Source organism: Triticum urartu, chromosome 5A (assembly GCF_056163025.1).
Source record: "Triticum urartu cultivar PI428250 chromosome 5A, HENAU_Tu73, whole genome shotgun sequence".
Classification (NCBI taxonomy): Eukaryota; Viridiplantae; Streptophyta; class Magnoliopsida; order Poales; family Poaceae; genus Triticum; species Triticum urartu.
Genome location: NC_141877.1, coordinates 476,701,978 through 476,719,467, shown reverse-complemented (window position 1 = coordinate 476,719,467; position 17,490 = coordinate 476,701,978). Strand labels below are relative to the sequence as shown.

The 17,490-nt window shown below is 49.4% G+C and overlaps 1 pseudogene; it reads left to right on the top strand.

Annotated features, from left to right (window-relative positions):
• Window positions 1–584: 584 nt before the first annotated feature.
• On the top strand, window positions 585–17,079 carry LOC147972066 (uncharacterized; annotated as a pseudogene).
• The last annotated feature ends 411 nt before the right edge of the window (window positions 17,080–17,490 follow it).

The window sequence follows — 17,490 nt, the reverse complement described above, 5'->3', positions numbered from 1 at the left end:
CTGAAGGCATCGTGAATAGGTTTTTGAGCTCTGCGAAGGCCGAGATGCTTCAAAAGAACGAGACGGAGATAAGATGTCCGTGTCGAAGATGCAAGCTGAAGAGCCTTATTGCGGACCCAGATTCCGGGCAGGTGCGGGACCACCTGCTCTTGCGTGGTTTCATGGATGGCTATCGGTGGCAAGGTGATGAAGATGACTATGAAGTCGTCCATGGGGGCCGGGAAAGAAATGAGGAAGGGCAACAAGACAAGTACCACCGCGGCGAGGGCGGGCGAGAAGATGAAGAATCTCCAGGACATGATCACGACGGTGATGCTGTACACAGTCATCATGTAGAAGATGTCGTACATGATGATGAGGAAGATTAAGACGAAGGGCATGATCATGAAGATGAAGATGCCGGAGCAGACGACGATGGAGGCTGGGTGCAGGACCCTCATATTCAAGAGCTGCTTCTCAAGCAGACGAATAACGCAAGAGCTGCCGCCCGAGAGAAAGCCAAGCTGGATCAACTGGAGATAGACGCGGTTACTCCATTGTATGAAGGATGCAGGCCCGAGGATACCCGCCTAAAAGTAACGCTCATGGCTCTAGAGATGAAGGTAAAACACAAAATGACCGACGCATGCTTCGACGAGAACATGTCATTCTGGCACGAACGTCTTCCCAAGGGGAACAAGTGCCCGACCAGTTTCGAGGAGGCGAAGAAAATCGTGTGTCCTCTGGATTTACCGCACATGAAATACCATGTGTGCATGAACAATTGTATCATTTATCGGGACGAGCACGCGGAGTCTACCATATGTCCGGTGTGCGGCGTCACTTGATACAAGAAGAGGAAGAAAGCTCCTCAAAAATCGGTGTGGTACTTTCCGATCACTCCTCGTCTGCAGCGGTATTTCGCGGACCCTAAGGTAGCAAAGCTCCTGCGTTGGCACGCGGATAGGGAGGAGAAGAAGCGGGAAGATGACGGAAATGATCCGGAGATAAATAAAAAAGACAAGATGCCAAGTCACCCTAAGGATGCGAGCCAATGGCAAGCGTTGAACTTCGAATACCCAGATTTTGGGAAGGATCCCAGGAACATCATGCTGGGTGCAAGCACCGATGGAGTCAATCCGTTTGGCAGCCAGAGAAGCACACATAGCACCTGGCCTGTGTTTGTGTGGATGTACAACCTTCCCCCCTGGTTGTGCATGAAGAGGAAGTACATTCACATGAGTATGCTAATTGAAGGGCCGAAACAACCAGGGAACGACATCAATCTGTATCTGGGGCTGCTGAAGGAGGAGCTAGACACGCTGTGGAAAACGCCAGCCAATACGTGGGACGCCGCAGAGAAAGAATATTTCCCTATGAGAGCCGCACTGCTCACGACGGTGCACGACTATCTCGGTTACGGATATCTCGCGGGGCAGGTAGTCCACGAATTTTCTGGATGCGTAAGGTGCATGGATGACACAACGTATCGCCAGCTAGATAGAGATCCCGGGTCTTCGAAAACCGTGGTCATGGGACATCGAAGGTGGCTTCGCGACGATGACCCGTGGAGGAAACACAAGGATCTGTTCGATGGTGAAACCGAACCCCGAAAACGCCTGTGTACGAGGAGCGGCGAGGAAATAGACAAGCTGTTGAAAAATTGGAAAGACTGCCCACTGCCGGGAAAGAAGCAAAAGGCGCCAGAGCCGGGAAAGAAGCGAAAGGCGCCAGAGCCGCTGCTGAAGGTATGCAAAATGAGGTCTGTTTTCTGGGACTTGCCATACTGGAAGATCCACCGTGTGCCTCACAGCCTTGATGTCATGCATATCACGAAGAACATGTGCGAGAGTCTGCTTGGTACCCTGCTCAACATGCCAGAGAGGACCAAAGATGGGCCAAAAGCAAGGGCAGACTTGAAATCAATGGGCATCAGGCAGGAGCTTCACGCTAATGATGATGATGATGATGATGATGATGATGATGATGATGATGATGATGATGAGGCGAAGCAGGACACAGAAAGTCGTTGCAAAGGCAAAAAGGCCAAGAAGACCGGAAATGACTACCCTCCCGCGTGCTTCACTCTAAGTCAGGAGGAGATCGAGCAGTTTTTCACCTGCCTCCTAGGAGTAAAACTTCCTTATGGTTACGCGGGGAAGATAAGCAGATACCTAGACCTAGCGAAGCAAAAGTTCAGCGGGATGAAGTCTCACGACTGTCACATGCTGATGATGCGGATACTTCCAGTTGCAATCCGTGGGATCATGGACGCGCACGTCCGTGAAACGCTATTTGGCCTATGCAACTTTTTCGACGTCATCTCTCGGAAGTCGATTGGCGTGAGGCAACTTAGAAGTCTACAGGAAGAGATCGTGGTGATACTATGCGAGCTTGAGATGTACCCGCCCGCATTCTTCGACGTTATGGTGCATCTGCTAGTCCATATCGTGGATGATATCATCCAACTCGGGCCAACGTTCCTGCACAGCATGATGCCGTTCGAAAGGATGAATGGTGTCATCAAAGGATACGTTCGCAACATGTCACGTCCAGAGGGAAGTATAGCCAGGGGCTTTCTGACCGAAGAGTGCATCTCCTACTGCACGAATTATCTAGGCATCGAGAACCCCATTGGTCTTCCCGTCAACAGGCACCTCGGCAGGCTTGCTGGATGGGGTCACCGTGAGGGTCGCCGCGAAATGCATGTCGACTTCGAGGGTCGACTCGCCGACTTTGAAAGAGCAAACCTAGTCGCGCTACAACACATAGACGTGGTCGATCCTTGGGTGGTAGAGCACAAAACCTTTATTGAGAAGACGTACAATGACCGAGGCCAACAGAGGACGGACGGAGATATACTCAAAGAGCACAACTCATGTTTCACGCGTTGGTTCAAGCAGAAGCTTCTGTCGTACCCTTTACATGAAGATTCTTCCGCGGAAGAACAACTCATATTCGCCTTGTCACAGGGCGCCCAGCACAACCTGATGACCTATGAGGCATATGATATCAACGGCTACACATTCTACACCGAGGACAAGGACATGAAGAGCGATGGTTATCAGAACTCCGGGGTAACGATGGAATCCTACACCGGTAACGACAAGGACAGATACTACGAAAGGATCGAGGAGATCTGGGAGCTGAGCTACGCTGGAGAGAAGGTCCCGATGTTCCGTGTCAGATGGGCCAAGAGCGTCCTAAAAGAAGACCGGTATTTCACCACCTTGCTTATACCCGAAGCCAAATCCAAGACCGCGGGCGCAAACGTCACCGCGAAAAATGAGCCATGGGTAATGGCTTCCCAAGTGGACCAATGCTTCTTCATTACCGACCCGTCAAAGCCTAGTCGTGTTGTCGTGAGGAGAGGCAAAAGGAAGATCATCAGAATGGATGGAGTAGCCAATGAGCAAGACTTCGACAAGTACGGCGACCCGAAGATCGAACATGATGACGACGATGAAGTAGCAGCATACACCACAAGAAGAAGCAGGACCACCCTACCTAAAGGATGTCCATTCCACAGAAGAACTCCATTTGCAAAAAAGAAGGGCAAGAAGATTGTGAATAGATAGCTAGCTAGCTAAGATCGATTGTATTTAAATCGTAGTCTTCGTTTCTCGATTGTATTACATGGACATTTTTTGAACTCATGAATATTTTTAAATTTCATGGGCACTTTTCGAATTCATGAATATTTTTTCAAATTTGATGAATATTTTTAAATCTCGATCGCTATCCCCCTTCATCTCGATCTCGATCCCCTCCCCGCACCCTCCCCCGCTAGCTCCACCGCCGCCGCCGACCCACCACACCCTCCCCCGCTCCACCGCCGCCGCCGACCCACCGCACCCTCCCCGGCCCGCTCCACCGCCGCCGAACACCCCCCGCACCCTCCCCCGCTAGCTCCACCGCCGCCGATGACCCACCGCACCCTCCCCCGCTCCACCGTCGCCGCCGACCCACCGCACCCTCCCCGCCCCGCTCCACCGCCGCCGAGCACCCCCATTTGATGATATTTTTTCGTATTCATGAAAAAATTATTACTGTTTTTATAAAAAAATATTAAAAAATAGCAACAAAAAATAATAATAATAAACATACTAATGGCGCACCGCTCGTGTAGTGCGTCATTGCTATCTAAAAAACATTCTAATGGCGCACCGCTCTGGTAGTGCGCCATTGCTATATAAAAACATTCTAATGGCGCACCGCTCTGGGATGCGCCATTGCTATCTAGAAAAAACATTCTAATGGCGCACCGCTCGGGGGTGCACCATTAGTAATCTTCCCCCTAGCTCTACCTAGCCCGACCCCTTCGTCCCTCCCTCTCGCCAGATCTAGTCCCTCCCCCCCCCCCCCCCCGCGCGCTGCCCCGCCCCACGTCGCCGCCGCCCCTACGTGCACCGCCGCCCCCGCGCCCCCCACCACTGCAGCTCCACCATAGACGACGCCTCCGCGACCTTGCCGTCGCCGACAGCCTCCCCGCATCGGCCCCTGCCCTGCGCCGCCTCTACCTTAGTCTGGGCACGGGGTGCAGGACGACGACCGCGGCCGCCGGCCTCCCCATGACCAACCGAGAAGCCCAGGAGGCCTCCCCGACGACCAATCGAGCCATCCCTTCGACGACGCCGCCGCCAACCCCAACCCTGACCCCAACCCCTCCGGCGACCGGCCGCGCCCGCCCAGGTACCTCTCCTCCTTCCTCCTTCCTCCCTCTCCACCCTTTCTCCCCATTCCATCCCTCCCTCCCCTCGACCGTGTCTGTTATCTTCTGATGATATTTGACAGCTTATGGATAGAAATGCATATTTCAGTGTTTATAGCTATTAACACTTGCAAGTTACTGCACTGCTAGCTAAATTCTGGTTAGTAAGTTTGTATCCGCCTCCTGTTGAAATTTGGTGATGTGTGTGGCTGTCTAAGTACCTACACAAAATTCCCCATGGAGAAAATGATATAGCTCCTCCTACAACATGTATAGATCAATCAGTTCAGTTCTAGTGCTGCTGGACTTTTGCACCATACAAAAATGTACTACTAGTTGAAAATCTTTACTTGAGAGAGCTTCATAAGTAGAAGGTTCCAAAGAATAAAAACCAGTACTAGCACACTAGCACAGTAGTACTGCCACCTCCCAGTAAACAGCAGGGTCTTTGATCAGCAATGTAGTTAATTAGTCAGGGACTGAAAGCCTGCAAATGCATGTACACACAGGTAGGGAATGTAAGATGAAGCATGTGCTTTACCAACTAATCTAATGGGCTAGCACAAAGTGAAAACCAAAACAATAGTTAATCAAGTAGAGGTAGATTAGATTAGATGGCAAAAAGCACAAATGTCCCTGCCTATCCATTTTTTTCTCAAGTTGAGCTGGTAAGTTTCAGATGTTCAATGATGCTGTAGGAAAAAATTGGATGAAGAAAGATGTGTGTGGCTGCCTGAGAGAAGTATTTGCACAAACAAATTATAATTAATGTGTTGATGAAATTTTGGGTTTTCAAATTGGAACCAAAAACCAACCCATACCTTTAGACTCTTTTGGAATTTCCCGAACATTTTTTGTTTGTTCCCTTTCACTGTTTGGGGACTTTTGACTTCAGAATGAACCTTACTAAGATTCAATTAAGACTAATTAACTGCATTTGATGTCACTATATTCTATGAATAACTTCAGTTATGATCTGTACTGGAAAACTTCAGTTAACACTCATTTTTCAGTTAACTCCTTACAGTTCAGATCATATTTTGATTGTCAATAATAGTGGACTTTTAAGGCTTTCTTAGAGGCAATACTAGTGGATTTTAGGCTTTTTTACATGCAATAATAGTGGAATTTTAGGCTTTTTTGGAGGAGTGTGTTTCATGCCGGCCTACAGTGATGAATTAGTCAGAGGATTGTGCCTTAGGATTGTGCCAAAGCTACCCATTGTATCTATTTGCTTGTCCTTCAAATAGGGGCAAGACTGTTACAGAAAAATTACTTGCAAGCATATTGTGATTTACTTGCAAGCATATTGTGCCTTAGTTACAGAAAAATTACTTGCAAGCATATTGTAACTATTTTCACTCTGTCCTGAAGGTTTTTGACTACAGAATCTGTGGTGACCCACACTCTGTTGGTTCACACTCATTGAGTTCGCTCGTGAAGGGCTGCTGCTGCTTGAGGCCCTTGAGAGGCCCTTCTTGTCGTGATGATTTTGTAGGTACCCCGAGAGGCCCTTGAGTTTGACGGAATGTCGATTAACTTCCGTTCCGGCAAATTCGGGTACTCCATATGTCCTATTTTCAGCAAAGGTCATGCTGAAATTTTCCGTGAATTTTCGCATGACTTTGCTAAAAATCGGACATATGAGGTACTTGCTACTAATGCATGGGCCGGGGTATCTTAGTACTTAATTAAGTAGGATCAACTGCCCCTTTATTCTTGCTGTATTAAACCATAGGTGGCAATAGAGCCAAGTGATTAGTGCCAAGTGATTAGGCCCAACCTAGGGTGCCTCGGCATCAATAAACCCTAAATGATGAAAACTTAACTTGGCTGCCCCGGATGCCTCGGTGTCGATGAGAACCTAAATGATGTACGCTTAGGCTTTTAGGGTGCCTCGGCGTCGACAAACCCTAAATGATGAAAGCTTAGGCTTTTAGGGTGCCTCGGTGTCGACAAACCCTAAATGACGAGACCATGATCTTGTTCCTTGACAATAACCAACTTTTTGACCAAACTTTTTTCCTATTTGGAGCGAAACATGGCCCACAACGATGAGGCCGGTGGTTCGGGCGGCAAGCAATTCTGGGAGCTGTCCTAGGAGATGGAGGAACAACCTCACCGCTATGAGGACGCCGCGGAAGACACCGATCCTGATTACACAACCCCTAGTGGCGTCGGGGATGACACCACTGATGGTGCCGCCGAGGATGCCACCACTGATGATGGCGGCGCACACACAGATGGCAGCCAACCGAAGAAGCAAAGGAAGGACCGGCGCCCAAATGCGCTCCGCACCGTCAAGGAGGAATTCACTCAAGTGGACTCCGACGGGAATCCAACGGAGCCCAAACATATAGTCAAGGGGAACTCGGTTCAGCTCGGGTGCATTCTACGAAGCACCGTCTCGATCAATACCGAGAACCTGAGGCATAAGGACCGAGGGAATTTGCGCAACCTCCTCTTCACGAAGCTGCACGAACGATACAAGTTCCCCGCCGAATTTGAAAACACACGCCTCTCAGGGAATAAAGTGAATAGTGCCGCCCTCACGAAGATGAGCACGACCCTGTCTACTTGGAAAAGCGCGGTGAAGAGAATGATTGATAAAGGTGATAGTTATGAGAAGATCAAGGCGAAATATCCTTTGATGAGCGAATATGAGTACAAGGAGTTCAAGATCAAGTGCGAGAGCAGTGCAACCTCCGAATCAAGTCAGTGGGGGAAAGAAATGCGGGAGTTGAACTTAGGGGAACACAAACTCGGTCCCGGCAGTTACAGAGTGGCGGAGCCTATATGGGACAAGGAGGACGCGGAGCGTGCCGAGCAAGGCCTACCGCCCCGCTTCGAGAAATACAGCGGTGACAAGCAGACCAGGAACTATGTCAGGGCTCGGTACAAGGAGGACCCGATAACAAAGGAGCTTACCACGGATCCGAAGACCAGGGCGCTTGAGCTTCTTCTGGTAAGGAATACACCCCCGCGTAATTAGCTCCATATGGTTGCACTCTAATTAATCCCCAATATTTCTAAATGGTTCACGTTCCTTTCGCAGGACACTGAAAGCAGTAGCGCCGGGTCGTCTAAGAGCTCCCCTTTCGACACCCCTTTAAATAGGGCGTTCAACGTAATGAAAAACAAGGATAAGCTCACTAAGCCGACATCAGCTGGTCGTGTGGCCGGCAAAGGCTTGTCCACAAAATGGGGGTCATACTATACCGCTGGTGTGCGGAAGGAGAAAAAGACCAGCTCAGAAAGCCAGACGCACGAGGTTGAAGAACTCAAGGCACAAGTGGCGCGGATTCCGGAGCTTGTCCAAGAGCAAGTGCAACAACAACTTGGAACGACGCTCAACGCCATGGTGCCTACGTTGATTCATGGGCTGACGACATGGATTGCGGGCGGCCAACAGGTGCCTCCCCCGGTTCCCAGCTTCACGGCCAGCAACTCGCACAGCGCGCAGGCGGCTCCATTGGTGTCTCTGGCGGCGCCATTGGTGTCTCCGACGGCGGCGCCATTGGTGTCTCCGGCGGAGGCGGTATTCGTGTCTCCGGCGCCGGCACGGGCATTGGAGCTTAATGCACCCGGGTGTCCGCCGGCCGGCACCTCGCCAGCAAGCGCCCCCTCTGTCAGTTGCACGCCCGCCGTTGGCGGTGCCTCGACATTAGCCGAGCTCGACGGCATCACGGTAACTAAGCCTCTCGGCCAATGACTTCATCTCCTTGTCTTTGACTGGGCATCCCTGACGCCCTGTACATGTTTTCGCAGGGCACCGCCGACATTCCTTGCACTCTTCTGCACTTCGTGGGTGCCGAGTTGGTCGATGTCGCCAAGGGCAGAATCGTTCAACCGGGCAACCCCATGTTCCACGGTAATCCGATGCCACCCACAATGTATAGGGTTGAAGTGGTTCAGGTGCTGCCAGGCTGCGACGAGCTGTTACCTCCAATTCGACCCGCTAGGGCCGACAAAGAAGATGAGATGACCCTCAGCACCTATGTAAACTGGCCCCTGCTTTGGCCGAAGAGCCAGATTCGTTTGGGGGCGGGGGACACCACCCCACAGACAATACCGCCAGTCGTGCCGGCGCCAAGCCATGGCAAGAACGCCGCAATGCTACCGGACCTGCCGGACATCCCTATGGCACAGGATCCGGACAGCCCTATGGCACAGGATCCGGACGGCGACGACAACGACGATGGTACATTTACCAAAGTTGATAAGTACTTTGCCGAACATGGGTACGCTGACGAGTTCTGCGGGCCTCTTTTTCAAGAACCCAACCAAGACGACCGCGATCTAGCTGGTACGGTGGAGAAATCCAATTGCAACAGGCGTCGCCTGGCGTTCAGTTCTCAGGACACGCCTCCAGCTCCCGCCTTCACCGAGCCTCAGATAGCTGAGGTGCGAAATATTATCAGCCCCAACACGCTCAAGAAGGCGGTCTGTGAGCAGAACTCGGTCCCATTACAGGAGATCAAGAAGAAGGGATGGAAACAAAAGACTAACAAGGGCGCCGGTGCGAGCCAGTCGGCACCGTGTTCGATCCGTGCTCAGGACGGGCCACCTTCACCAAAGGATATCTCGAGGAGGGTGCATGTGGCGGGTAGGGCGATGCTACCGCCAAATATGCTGAATGCTGCAACCGGTGCTATGCGGAGTCTGCACGACAGTGTTCTTTCTTTGGAGAAGCAGCGTCTCAGAGAGAAGGATGTGGCATACCCGGTTTTTGTGGCCAAGGTGCCAGAGGGCAAGGGCTTTGTGGATGGCGACATCGGGGGTACGATCGTCCTGCGGTTTGATGACATCTTTGCTATGTTTAACCTTCATCCGCTGCACTACACCTTCGTTCGGCTGTTTTTGCTGAGTATGGAGATGCGGATCATTAGAGACAAGACCCCGGACATCGTGATAGTCGACCCCTTCTACATGCGTGCCAAGCACTTGAGCAGCGCTGGGGACCGCCAAGTTGCGAGTTCACACCTCGAAGGCGTCATTCTGGCAAACCCAGATAAGGATAACTTCCTTGTGGCTTACTTTCCCGAGTAAGTCATCCCTTAACCGCCCCGTAACATATGATTTCTTAGATTTCGATCGTTCTTTTTTTTTTCTAACATTCCGTGTTCTGTGCAGTGACACACATTGCACACTCATCCTCTTAAGCCCGAAATATTCCATGGCCACGTATTTAGAACCGAACCGTAACTCCAAGATAGACTACACAAATGTCAAGAAAGTTCTTGATGATGTTCTCCCCGCCTACGCCAAATCTGGAGGCACCTTCACCAGGGCAGTTCGTAAGTACGGCAAGCACATGTTCTCACACAATACAAAGTTCTGCTGCGTCAAGCAGCCGCCTGGCGGTCAGAAGGATGCCTACTACGCCCTCCATCACATGCGGGCGATCGTAAGGGACCATCATCAACTTCTGCTACCAGATAATCTCAAAGATTGGGCCGCGAGCTTGTCGGTAGTCCAGGACGCGGACCTCAGACAAGAATTCTTTCGCATCCAGTCGGAGTTTGCGGACATCATCCATTAAGATGTCCTTCATACCTCGGGGCAGTTCTTCCTCAGATACCAACCGTCCAACAGTGAGATAGATGAAATGCTACAAATGCAGGGTGACAACGACCGCGATTTCATGACCATCACGACAGACGGCGGCTTCATCCATGTTCCTGTCCGATGAGTCGAGTCGAAAGTAGTGATGTGTAGTTCTGAAACATTGATTGGCTCATGTTGTAATTATACTTTAATGAATTCGTATGTCTCTTTGGTTTGGACAGTCGTTCAACTTAGATGTAATCGATGCTATTTATTAGTAGGACCATGAATCGTGCTATTAGTGTCTTGCTTTTCTCTTCCGATCCTTTTGTTGCATACTTACATATTGCTTATGTATTGTCTGTTGTTTGGCTTGTGCATAGAGATGCCGTCGTATGTCGTGTACAAGGGTAAGGTTCCCGGAGTCTACGACGACTGGGAGGAGTGTCGGAGACAGGTTCACCATTTCAGCGGTAACAGTTACAAAGGGTACACCACTAGGGCGGAGGCCGAATGTAGATACGCCCGCTATCTAGAGGGAGAGAGGAGGGAGCGTTGGAGGAACCGGATGAAGACCAGTTTGATCGCGATGATGCTCATCGTGATGACCACAGCTCTCTTCTATGTGATGGTAGTTTAGATGATCGATATCGACTTGTAATGTGAAGGCAAACTCAATACTCGCGGTCTTGAGACTTGTAATGTTTTATCTTTGTTCGGTCTTTTGAATTCGGAGACTAATATGATGAATTGTATTCGGAGACTAATCTTCTATTGTATTCGATGAATCTGATGTTGCTGTGTGCTGCTGTCTATATTCTGTCCAATAATATATTTTGTAACCTGTGCAAAAATTAGAAAAGCAAAAAAAAAATAAAACCTAATATTCATACTAATGGCGCACCACACAAGACACTAATGGTGCACTGTGATCATCACACTAATGGTGCATTAACTGCTGGTGCGCCATTAGAATGCCAAAGCACATGGGTACATATGGCCCCCTGGGAGGCATTCTAATGGCGCACTGCAGGCTATACTAATGGCACACTACGTGGTGCGCCATTAGAACACCAGATACTAATGGCGCACCACCGAATTTAATTCTAATGGCGTGATGCCAGTGGCGCAACGGTAGTGCGCCATTAGAAGGCAAATTCGGTGCGCCACTAGCATGCCTTTTCCTAGTAGTGCTACTAACCCAAGGCCCGGTGCAAATTCCTGTTTTTTTGCCTATTTCAGTGTTTCGTAGAGAAGGAATATCAAATGAAATCCAAACGGAATGAAACCTTCGGGAGAGTTATTTTTGGAACAAACGTGATCCAGAGGACTTGGAGTGGACATCAAGAAATAAACGAGGAGTCCACGAGGCAGGGGGCGCACCTACCCCCTTGGGTGCGCCCTCCCCCTCGTGGGCCCCTCGTGGCTCAACCGACCTACTTCTTCCTCCTATATATACTCATATACCCTGAAAACATCCAGGAGCACCACGCAACCTTTTGCACCCAAGAGATCCCATCTTGGGGCCTTTTCCGGAGCTCCGCCGGAGGGGGCATCGATCATAGAGGGCCTCTACATCAACTCCATGGCCTCTCCGGTGATGTGTGAGTAGTTTACTTCAGACCTTCGGGTCCATAGTTATTAGCTAGATGGCTTCTTCTCTCTCTTTGGATCTCAATACAAAGTTCTCCTCGATCTTCTTGGAGATCTATTCAATGTAACTCTTTTTGCGGTGTGTTTGTCGAGATCCGATGAATTGTGGGTTTATGATCAAGTCTATCTATGAACAATATTTAATTCTTTTTTAAATCTTTTATGTATGATTGGTTATCTTTGCAAGTCTCTTTGAATTATCAGTTTGGTTTGGCCTACTAGATTGATCTTTCTTGCAATGGGAGAAGTTCTTAGCTTTCGGTTAAATCTTGCGGTGTCCTTTCCCAGTGACAGCAGGGGCAGCAAGGCACGTATAGTATTGTTGCCATCCAGGATAAAAAGATGGGGTTTATATCATATTGCTTGAGTTTATCCCTCTACATCATGTCATATTACCTAATGCGTTACTCTGTTCTTATGAACTTAATAATCTAGATGCATGCTGGATAGTGGTCGATGTGTGGAGTAATAGTAGTAGATGCAGGCAGGAGTCGGTCTACTTGTCACGGACGTGATGCCTATATACATGATCATTCCTAGATATTCTCATAATTATTCGACAGTAATTCGTTCACCCACCATAATACTTATGCTATCTTGAGAGAAGCCAATAGTGAAACCTATGGCCCCCGGGTCTATTCTCTATCATATAAGTTTCCAATCTATTTTACTTTGCAATCTTTACTTTCAATCTATATCATAAAAATACCAAAAATATTTATCTTATCATTATTATCTCTATCAGATCTCTCTCTCGTAAGTGACCATGAAGGGATTGACAACCCCTTTATCGCGTTGGTTGCGAGGTTCTTATTTGTTTGTGTAGGTACGAGGGACTTGCGTGTGGCCTCCTACTGGATTGATACCTTGGTTCTCAAAAATTGAGGGAAATACTTACGCTACTTTGCTGCATCACCCTTTCCTCTTCAACTGAAAATCAACGGAGTGCTCAAGAGGTAGCACCTGCAAGCTTATATAATCCACAAACTTCATCCACATAGATTAGGTGCAAATCAGGATCTAATGTTCCGTCACCTGTGAAAGGATTAGCTAGCAGTTTCTCTATCATACCCGAAGGAATTTCAAAGTACATTTTCAGTAGGTTCAGTAGGTTGAGGAGCAACTCTTTGCTCTAGTGGTCGGGGTGAAGATACCCCAAACAAGCCCCTCAAAGGATTATGTTCCATAGTAACAAGTGACAGTAAATTTCAGCACACTATATAAATTTTTCCTTACCAAATTCCAGCTACCAAAGGCGCTTCACTCCCCAGAAACGGTGCCAGAAAAGAGTTTTGATGAACCACAAGTGTAGAGGATCTATCTTAGCCTTTCTGATAAGTAAGAGTGTCGAACCCAACAAGGAGCAGAAGGAAATGATAAGCGGTTTTTAGCAAGGTATTTTCTGCAAGCACTGAAATTATCGGTAATACATAGTTTTGTGATAAGGTAATTGGTAACAGGTAACAAATAGTAAAAGTAAATAAGGTGCAGCAATATGGCCCAATCCTTTTTGTAGCAAAGGACAAGCCTGGACAAACTCTTATATAAAGGAAAGCACTCCCGAGGACACATGGGAATTATCATCAAGCTAGTTTTCATCACGCTCATATGATTCGTGTTCGGTACTTTGATAATTTGATATGTGGGTGGACCGGTGCTTGGGTACTGCCCTTAATTGGACAAGCATCCCACTTATGATTAATCCCTATTGCAAGCATCCATAACTACAACAGAACTATTAAGGTAAACCTAACCATAGCATGAAACATATGGATCCAAATCAGCCCCTTACGAAGCAACACACAAACTAGGGTTTAAGCTTCTGTCACTCTAGCAACCCATCATCTACTTATTACTTCCCAATGCCTCCCTCTAGGCCCAAACAGTGGTGAAGTGTCATGTAGTTGACGTTCACATGACACCACTAGAGGGATGACAACATACATTTCATCAAAATATCAAACGAATACCAAATTCACATGACTACTTATAGCAAGACTTCTCACATGTCCTCAGGAGCAAACATAACTACTCACAAAGCATATTCATGTTCATAATCAGGGGGGCATTAATATGCATAATGGATCTGAACATATGATCTTCCACCAAGTAAACCAACTAGCATCAACTACAAGGAGTAATCAACACTACTAGCAACCCACAGGTACCAATATGAGGTTTGGATACAAAGATTGGATACAGGAGATGGACTAGGGTTTGAGATGAGATGGTGCTAGTGAAGATGTTGATGGAGATTGACCCCCTCCCGATGAGAGGATCGTTGGTGATGACGATTGTCGGTGTCAAAACCAACGGATCTCGGGTAGGGGGTCCCGAACTGTGCGTCTAAGGCGGATGGTAATAGGAGGCAGGGGACATGATGTTTACCCAGGTTCGGGCCCTCTTGATGGAGGTAATACGCTACGTCTTGCTTGATTGTTCTTGATGATATGAGTATTACAAGAGTTGATCTACCACGAGATCATAGAGGCTAAACCCTAGAAGCTAGCCTATGGTATGATTGTATGTATTTCTATGGACTAAACCCTCCAGTTTATATAGACACCGGAGGGGGCTAGGGTTACACAGAGTCGGTTACAAGGGAGGAGATCTACACATCCGTATTGCCTAGCTTGCCTTCCACGCCAAGGAGAGTCCCATCCGGACACGGGACGAAGTCTTCAATCTTGTATCTTCATAGTCCAACAGTCCGGCCAAGGGAGATAGTCTGGCTGTTCGGAGACCCCCTAATCCAGGACTCCCTCAGTAGCCCCTGAACCAGGCTTCAATGACGATGAGTCTGGCGCGTAGTATTGTTTTCGGCATTGCAAGGCGGGTTCTTCTCTAAATCCTGGATATCTGCTAAGTAGTGTCCGGCTCCCCATAAATGTTGCACTTCTTGGCTTCTGCGCCCAATAAGGGATATCTTCCACGTGGCGAGCGAAGGCAAGGAGCCAGGGCATTTTTACATTCGCCCCCTAGCCAGGTAAATAAATCGTCTATTAAAGGGATGGGAATTCTTAGATCCAATCCACACCATCCTCCCACGGCGAGAGTCCATCGGAGCGCGCTCGAAAAAATCCATTCCATCATGGCCAGCCATTGCAGCTCCTCCTCCCACTCCCGTAGCACTAAGCCTGGTGATTGGGAGAAGTGTTCCGTCCCACACAGCCGATTAGTAGAGTTGCAGACCCAGGGATTTCTTCCTCCAGCGTATATGGTCCCCTCCGAGCCGGGCTCGCCACCTATAATGGCGGGGAGCAAGCGGAGAGCTTCCCCAATCCCTCCAAGGGGGAGCGGGTATGCCTCGTCCTTTACTTACTAAAGGGACTCAGATTTCCAATTCATCCGTTCCTCCACGGGCTCCTGGAGTTTTACGGCCTCCAGTTGCATAATTTCACCCCTGCTTCCCTATTACACATCGCCGGTTATGTTGCCCTTTGTGAGCTGTTTTTGGGCTGCGAGGCTCATTTCGAGCTGTGGAAGAGGCTATTTTGCCTTGTACCCCGCACACGGGAGGGGTCACTTTATCAAGTGGGCGGAGCTGAAATATGGTGCATGGCCGAGACCGGATACCTGTCCGGTACCCCAAAGAAGACGACCGAAGACTGGCCTTCGGAGTGGTTTTACATGGAGGACATCCCCCTTCCGGACCCTGTTCGGAGGGGTCTCCCCGAGTTCAACAATGCTCCTCTGAAGAAATGCCGAAGTTGGCGCCCACGGAGCCCCCAGGAGGAAGACAACGGAGAAGTCCTTTATCTGATGGACCGGATTAAAGTGCTGGCTCAATCAGGATTGGCAACAATCGAGGTTATGTCAATATGCATAATGCGGGGGGTGCAGCCGCTTCAATATCGATGGCACCCCCTGTGGTGTTTTAACGGAGAAGATGATGCCACCCGCTGCGGGCGTAAGGGACCGAACTCTGCTCTTGCTTTAGCAAAAATTCTGTCCGAGTTGTTCAAGGGAGAGGAAGAGGAGTTCATCCGTATTAAGCCACGGGATGGGTTCTCCATGTACAACCCTCCGAGCTGGGTGAGTCATCACTCTTTACTCCCAACTTTCCCGCATTCTTCGTCGTAGATACTCTCCTTGCCATTTCACGGCAAGAACTACGAAAAGCTATAAGGGAGGTCAGCAGCCCACCTCCACGACTGGAGGATCCTGACCGGGCCCTCGATCCCGGACTCGAAGAGGATCCGGACATATTTGTGGAGCTGATAGACAGGCAATTCTGTCAATTGAGCTGCGACGACGCCATGGTGGCCACAACGGCCGACTATCCCAGACTACTCCCTGCATCGCACGTAAGAAAAACGAAAGTCCCAACTCCCAAAAAGGATCCCCCTTTATGCACTTCACCTACCGTACACATATGGTGTTTTATAGGGAAGGCCTTCGGGACGCCGTGTCGAACCCGCAGCAGCTCGCCAACAAGGGGCACCGAAGCCAGGTAGGCCAAAAGGAAGGCGGTTAGGATGGAGACGTCGACGCAGAGGTATGAAACAAAACCTCGCTCCGTGGTTGTCGTCTGTCTTAAAATATAATGACATCCATGTTTCTTAGGAGAAAAAACGCTCGCCGAACTATATCCAGGGAGGCTGCCGATCACGCCTCGACCAGTCGGGCTCCAGGGACGGACACACATGCGGAAGCTAACACGGGACAGACGCCGGATGTTCCCCCTACAGAGGATGCGGACAGATTATCTGCTACCTATTCCGAAGTGGAGAGCGCCATGAATCACAGGCGTCGCCGGGCCGTACTCTGTGATGCTTGTTTCTCCTAAGAGGCGTTCGATGCCTTCAACTCAGGAGATGCATACATCCGCACTGCTCAAAATGGTCTTGCCAGAGCCACGGACCAGTATGTAAAGGATATACGGGTAGGTAAATCTGATGATTATGTATATCAGTAGCCCCTAAGACTTGAAACAGTTGCGCAACTGATTTAAGGATCATTATTATGCAGGTTCGTACAGAGAAGAGTGCAAGGCCCAACTAGGGGTCGTTGTTGCCGCGTTGAAGGAGTCCGAGAAGGGCCCCTCTGGTAATACTTGTTTCCATTACAAAGAATACAGGTACCAGGTAGTATACGGCATGCATGCAAATCTAACAATAGATGTTGCAAATGACGCCGGAGTGAATCCGGAGGCCGTGGGGGTGAACGCGGCACGTGCTGATCGATAGCTAGATGCTGGCAAGCGCGTGCTTACGCGAGTCAGGCAGGAGAAAAATGATCTCCAAGACGCCAATATCCGGCTGGGCGTGGAACTGAAAGATGTCCGAGCCCAGGTTGCGGACTCCGTGAAGGAGAATAAGTGGCTTCGGCGTGGCATTTTTAGTAAGTGCTTGAACGAACTTTTAAAGGAGTTCGGCGAAGAAGCCGACTAACAGAGTTATGTCTGCAGGTATGTTGACCGGTCGTCTCGCGGAGGAGATGGCCGGGTCTTCGGGTGATCTTCTACCAGAGCTCTCACAACTGCACGAGCAAGTTCGGCAGGTGATTCAGGGTATTGCCCAAGCCTTGTGGACATCCGCGTCCCCGCCAGGAGGCATAGGGGAGCTTATAGAGATGCTCAAGGGAGCGGCACGGCGCTT